Source organism: Mustela erminea, chromosome 12 (assembly GCF_009829155.1).
Source record: "Mustela erminea isolate mMusErm1 chromosome 12, mMusErm1.Pri, whole genome shotgun sequence".
NCBI classification, from domain to species: Eukaryota; Metazoa; Chordata; class Mammalia; order Carnivora; family Mustelidae; genus Mustela; species Mustela erminea.
The window spans coordinates 42428115-42435325 of NC_045625.1; the positions used below are offsets into that span (position 1 = coordinate 42428115).

General features: G+C 37.9%; 1 long non-coding RNA gene across 1 annotated transcript; it reads right to left on the reverse strand.

Annotated features, from left to right (window-relative positions):
* Window positions 1–4362: 4362 nt before the first annotated feature.
* On the reverse strand, window positions 4363–7210 carry LOC116570339. Its single transcript, XR_004277398.1, has 3 exons — window positions 6332–7210; window positions 4957–5111; window positions 4363–4558 (listed from the first exon to the last, which is right to left on the reverse strand). It is a non-coding gene; the product is annotated as an uncharacterized LOC116570339 (long non-coding RNA).
* Window position 7211: the final 1 nt, after the last annotated feature.

The window sequence follows — 7211 nt, forward strand, 5'->3', positions numbered from 1 at the left end:
AAGTTAGTAATACCCCAAGCAAGTTTTATGGCTCTCTGAAGAAAGAATTAGCCTTCTCATTTGGGAATTGAGTGGTGTTTGGAATGCAGAAAGTGACAATGAGGTTGGAAATGGAATGGCTTTGGGGCTTGTTCTGCTATATAAATAATAATGAACCTTTTCCAACAGGAAGTAATGTGAAATGGAAAAAAAAAATCTGTCCCTAGAGTATAAAATTACCTCATAAACCAATTTGCATTTCTCCACTCCAAGCATATTTTCTGGGAGTTCTACTTAGAGAGAGAAAGCTGCTGAATGATAATTAATTTTAACAAGCACTTGGCAGACTGAGCTGGACAGTACAAAAGCTGCCCTAGAGCAAGTATGAATTTGAACTCGACTTTCTAGCCTGTCTTTTTCCCACCATGACAATATTTAGGCATGAAAATGATCGGGATTTCAACTTCACTTTGTTTTTTGGGTTTTTTTTTTCCCTCTTCATTTGGATTTTTCTTTCCTTTAATTCAACTTCAATACACAAGCAGTTTGTAAACACAGTTAAGAAATGTGGGAGATAATCGGATCTTGGTGTAGCAACAGCAGAAGGGTATTAGGTATTTGCTATTCATCAAAGGGACCACCTGTTTTTCTTTTCTTTTTTCCCCATGTTCAGAAAAGAAATGTACACATCTCCTGGCTTATAATGTACAGTTCATTAGTGGGGAAAGTGCTTTAGAATGAGATCTTTATGTCATTTCCCATGCAATATTTTCATTCTTTCTTAAAGCACGATTTGGTAAAAGCAAGTGAGAGTCTTGACATGTGATCAGCAATGTTCCAGCACTATTTCTCTTTTATATCCTTGCACATGGAATACAGGCAAGCAAATAATGAATTATTTCTGAAGAGGAAAATAAATTTTGAGAGAACTAATACTATGATTTGATAGTAATAACTTACCTCTCATCCATCCATCTGGTTTATTGTTCTATACTAAATTATTTATGCATGTCTATAGCTTTAAAATTTATATGAAAAAGTGTAAAATCTTAATTATGGAAAAAAAAAAGACATTCTGTAAGTTCCCAGGCAAGCTACTAAAAAGATGAATATCTCTACACATTTTCATATGAAAAACAATGACATGATAATCCATTCCTCCTTATATTTTTGAAAACAGACTTACAACCTGTGACTCAGTTGCGTGTTCTCACAGAGAACTAATTAACCTTCATGATTAACAACTCATCAAATTCCATTACTTCTATAAAGGCAATACTTTTTTATCTTTCATAATCAAATTTAAGCTCATAATGCCATGAATAAAACTGCAGGTTAAAAATAATGTGTCTGAATTTTTATCCTCTTCCTTTGGAAACATATGAAATGTTTACTCTATCTAGAAATCTTGATGCTTAAGTGGCCTGTTATTTTTGTCACCTACAAACACAATAATATTCAAATTAAGCTTTCCCTTGTCAGAATCTCTCTTGATCATGTGTCACATTGAAAGCTTAGCAAATTTCTGCAAAGTCAAATCTATGTACCAGCTAAAATAATTTTCTTAATTTATTCTTGATTCTGATGGGAACTTTCTTAAATTAAATTGCACTCAACATTTACTGAGAATCTAACATGCAAGGCGCTATGCCTAGAGGTAAGGGGCACACAGGTGAGTAAAATGAGGCCCTTGGGAAGCTTTTAACCGAGGGAAGACAAAAACTATATTTACATTATGTTGATAAAGGGCAAAGAGTTCTCACCTGGTTGCTAGCATACAGAGGTGTTAGTTACAGATCTGCCCCAAACTAAAAGTATGACCTTGAGAAAGCTTCTTGTTCTTGCCCTTTCAATCTCTTCTTCATCTATAAACTAGGGATTAGGATTATATTTATTCAACAAACACCAACTAAGCATCTACCATGTCAGAATAGTGGCTAACCCTAATGAGCAATCACCCTGGGGCAGGTAACAGGGTAAAATTTTACATGCATTATCATTTAATCCTCAAAGCAATCCCATTTTCAAGAGGAGGAATGTGAACCTCAAAGATGTTAGGTTAACTTGCCCAAGGATAAAGGCAGCTGAGCCAGGATTCAGATCTAAGGTTAGCCAGACTCCAAAACTGATGCCATTGTTGTTGCTACCACCTCTAATGGTTTCAAATTTATTTACTGTTATGCTTTTTATTTTAATCCCAGTACAGTTAATATACAGTGTTATGGTAGTTTCAGGTGTACAGTATAGTGATTCAACAATTCTATACATTACTCAGGGCTCATCATATGTGTATAATACTCAGAGCTCATCATATGTGTACAAATAGATTCTAATTTCAATATTCTATGATAATTTACATTGCAAAATGTAAATACAGAGAGTTTGATTTTTACATTAATAGCAGAGGGGTGGAAAATAAGCGTACATAACAAAATGTCACACTGATTCCAACCAGGGAAATTCAAGGAGACTTCCTGGAGGAGGCAGCATGTGGCTGCAGTTAATAAGGTTTCCTCACACACAACTGGAGGGGTAAGGGCACTCCAGGCTTTGAGAACTAGGTGAGTGGTCACAAAGCAGTAAACACTCATAGATCTGCAAGAAATGAGTGGAAAGGGCAGTAAGAATGAGGCCTGGAAAATTCAGCTCAAGCCAGATTGTGGAGAGCCTTTAGTTATGCTAAAGACCCTGCACACCCTGGGAAAGAGGCAGCTACTAGAAGTTGTACATGAAAGTGAAATGATTAGTACCTTTTTGTTTTGAGTTTATTTCTTTGTTTTGTTGTTTTTAATTATTTACAACCAGTGAAAACAGTTAGCAAGCCTGCCAAACACAAGATGAACACAGAAAACTAGTGATACTAAACAATAGCAACAAATAAGTTAAAATGTCATTTTCAGAAGAAACAGTTAATAGCAACACAATTAAAACAGAACTTGAAAAAAATCTCAAAAAATATGGGAAGTGTCTTTTCCATGACAATTATAAAATCTAAGAGGTGCCTGGGTTGCTCAGTTGGTTAAGTGTCTGCCTTTGGTTTAGGTCATGATCCAGGATCTTGGGATCAAGCCCCACATGGGCTCTTTGCTCAACGGGGATCCTGTTTCTTCCCTGACCGCTGTTCCCCTGCTTATGTGTGCTCCCTCCCTCTCTCTCTCTCTTTGTCTGAAATAAATAAATAAAATCTTTAAAAAAAAATTATAAAACCTAATTTAAAAATACATGACAAGTTGCAAGTGGAGAAATATGCCATGCTTATTTATAAATGGAAAGACAATAAATTGGCCTGTAAGTTCAATGCAACTCCAATGAAAATGTCACAAAGTCTATTTGTGGTAGAGGCCAGTCAGTCCTTACAGTCACATGGAAAAGAAAGGGTCACGTTTGTCAAGATAATTTTGAAGAAGAAAAAGGATAGATGTCAAACCCCACGGATGTTGGATTAAGAGGTACAAATTTTCACCCATAAAACAAATAAGTCACAAAGATAAAAAGTACAGTACTGGGAATATAGTTCATAATACTGTGATAACTGTGTGGCAACAGATGGTGACTACACTTATTGTGGTCAGTAAGAGTACTATACAGAATATCGAATCACTATACTATACACGTAAAACTAATTTAACACTGTATGTCAACTCTATTTCAATTAAAAAACAAACAAACAGATGTCAAACATTTTCAAACTAGGTGACCTGAGAGGGCCCCAAGGACACTTACGGTTTTCTATTTCTTTTTTGGGCTAAAGAAATAGTGTGGAGAACGGGGTAGGAAAGATGATACTGATGACAAAGAGACATGAGTTCCTCATCCACTTTAAATCAAAGTGACCCTGAATCTCACACACAGGGATTCTGACTCATGAAGTCAAAAGCTATTTTCAAAAGAAGCCCTTGCAGGACCGGGGCCTGGCTAAAGGATAACAATTCTAAGTTTTTGGAATAAAGTTTCAATCAGCCAGCTGGCATGCACTAATCATCAGATAAGTGCCTAAAAAAAAAAAGGAGTTAGATGATGAAATTGTAAGCACACCACCTTGGGTAGAGGCAGAAGTCACACATGAAGTAACTGAAGAACTACCTTTTAAAAGCAACATATTATTAAGTGTAGTCAAGTACAAACTAGAAATAAACAAGAAAATGCTAAGAGCTGTTTGCGGGGTGGGGTTTGATAACCACAGGCAGATAGGCTCAGGGACACAGTGTAAAATGGACCTGGGAAGTATGTGGCTATAGAAGGAGTCACTGTGTTTGAATGCAGCCACTTTTCTGCCACCGGTCCACTGTCACTCTCGCATTTTAGTAGGACAGCACCAGAACTATCATTCTGTGCTACCCATTGCATCTAAATTCCATCAAATTATGACAAACTTACCAAGATGTGTCTTCAAAATCTGTCTTCTATAAGAAATTAGCTAATGATCTTGTCTAAGATTTAAGAAACTGGTACTCCTGTCTTCCTACTTGTTCTCTTACTTGTTGTGCATCTTATGATGTTGCAGTTGGCTAGGAATTTCTTCTCCCTGGGGACCCTTTATTCTGGGCCTTAGATCATTCATAACTGTTGCTGTGAGGTCCTGAGCACCCACATGGAGGAAGAAACAGAGGTTAATACCTGGTGGAAGATGTGCTTCCTCTCATTGACAAGCTTGTTGTTTATAGAATGGTGAGTCCCAGAAGGACATGAAAATATCCATGAGATCCTAATGTTCCCTCACAGGAGTGTTACCTACATTATGCATCATTAGAACAGACATGGACCCACTAGAGCTTTCTAAACCATTTATATCACACTGGCTCACAGAACTAACTTACTATATCCAGTGACCAAGATTCCAACTGCAAGCACCTCAGTTGGGTGTTGGCTCATGCATATTCCAACCAAGAGGTAATGTACCATAAAATTCATATTGACAAGTCTCTAATGATTAAGGCAACCACAAAAAATCTCATTACTTAAAGAAATTAAACTCACTGTGGTTTATATAGCAATATTCCTCATCCATGTCCAACCGACATCAGATAGTTCGCATGCCAGTCACAGTTAAATTTAATTTGCTGTAATCCTGGTAAATGGGAGGTAATCAACAAGTCCTCAGCTCCAGCTCTGAAGCAGCACAGAAGACATTTCTGAAATACATTAATAAAGAGTGGATGGGGAGAAGGCTTCCTGACAATAACTAACATTTGTTATGTACTAATAATGCTTCCTGGGTTCTGGTATTCTATTTATTAGAATTAAACTATGTACACAGTTTAAGAGATTTGTCTGATGTTTGTTATTTCTTTTGTTATCCTTGCACAGTTACCAAAATTGAGATTAGAGCCATCATTTCTTGAAAGTGCTATTCTAAATCCTTAGTTTACTGCAGGCCAGCCTCACAACAACCCCATGAGAAATTATTCTGCTTGCCACTTTGTAGCTAAGGAAACTGAGGCAAAAGAAGTCATATGCTGTCCAAAGTCTCACAACTAATCAAAGGCAAAGATTCCAGAGTCCAACCTCTTACTTATTCACTGCTCCCCTTCTAGTTGTAGACACTTTTCATATGATTGTTCATTAATATGTGGATAGGTGGATAGCTCAAAAATTGCTAAAGAAAGTCTTGAGATTCTGGTTGGAAATGGAGGACTAGGACTCTTGCTTGAAGAAATATTTCAATAGCAAAATTTCTATTTTCACTAGATGGCAAGTTACTATTTTCACTAGATGGCCTATTTGGGCTGACTGACAGAGTCTGGAGGAGATAGGGGTTAAATCCCTCCCAAGCCATCCTTTGGTGCTGCTAATATGGATCATATTACTATGTATTTAGTAATATGAACCAAATTTTTAGAGCCAAATTTTTTCTTTGGTTCCCTGAAGAAGGGGTATCTGTCCTATTTCACACCTCAACTGTAAAATGTTATACATACAAGTATTATGGATCACATTACTAAGCCATAATTACTTTTGCCCTATTTTTTTGTTTTTGTTTGTTTGTTTGTTTTTGCTCTGATTCACTGAAAAACATACAAGCTACTGCTTGTGCACAATGCCTAAATAATTGGTTATACGTGCGGGAAAACATTCACATCCACTAGCCACAAAACATCACATGTAGAGACCCACTTTAATTATCTATCTTATTCCACATGGTCATACAGAATTTAGAAAACACAGTTGTTCTGAAGTTGATATGCACAAAACCGAAAACCTGCTGGAGACTAAGGATATTATTCTGTATATAGGCAAATTTTTGACATACAAAAAGCTATTTTTGGCGCTTTACTCCTTCCCCAAGCACTTAACCCGAATCTCGGTTTTACTCTAAACTGGGTTCGTTAGTATTATCTCCTATAGGTGTTACCTGAGAAGAGCTGTCATTAACTTAGCAGCAGCCTCATGTCCTCAGGTCTCTGTGGGCTTTGAAACTGCACAGAACTGGAGAACGGTATCTGTACCCTAGATAGGCTGGGAGAATTAAACACAATTCTTTCCCTGGACTAAGGAGCACAGTCCCAGACGTACAACAGGAACTAGATAAATGGTAGCTATTTGGTGCTCTAAGAGTATATGGCGTTGATTGGGTAAGGTGTCTAATTCTGCAGAGGGCAGAAGTTTGAGGGAGTCATTTGTGTATTTAGTCTTTTTTTCCTCCGTGAGTGATAAAAATGTGCTGTATGATTTTTAGTGTGAAAAATGTTAAGTGCCATTCATCTGTGGCGTGAATATATACCCTTGCAGACCCGAAGGCTAAAAAGCCTCAACTCGTTCACACGGTGCCACTAACACGACGTTTAAAAGTGTGAAAATCAAGCTTACGAAAATGTTTACAACGTGAAGACGACAGACTTGCGGTGACTATGTATTGTGGAAAAAGGAAATTACCTAACCAGACCTGGGGTGGAGTCACAGCTCACTTAATTGTGTCATAAGGAAAAAAATCCATTTATTCAACACACACTTGTTGAGCGCCCGCTGCCTGCCAAGCACAAACAAACCCCTTCGCAACTACCAACTGGGCTTTCTCGGAGCGGGCAGCCCTCGCCACTCCAAACAGCACTACCTCGGCTAACACCTTAATCATTTTCAGGAATCACGTCATGGAACAAAGGGACGGAGCAAGTTTGGCCCGCCCCCTTCCACAGGCCTCGCGCGCTCACGTAATGGCAAATCGAAAACTCCAACACCAAGCTACGGTGTCTCACGAGGAAACGAAAACGAAGCAGCAACTTCTTCCGCCCACG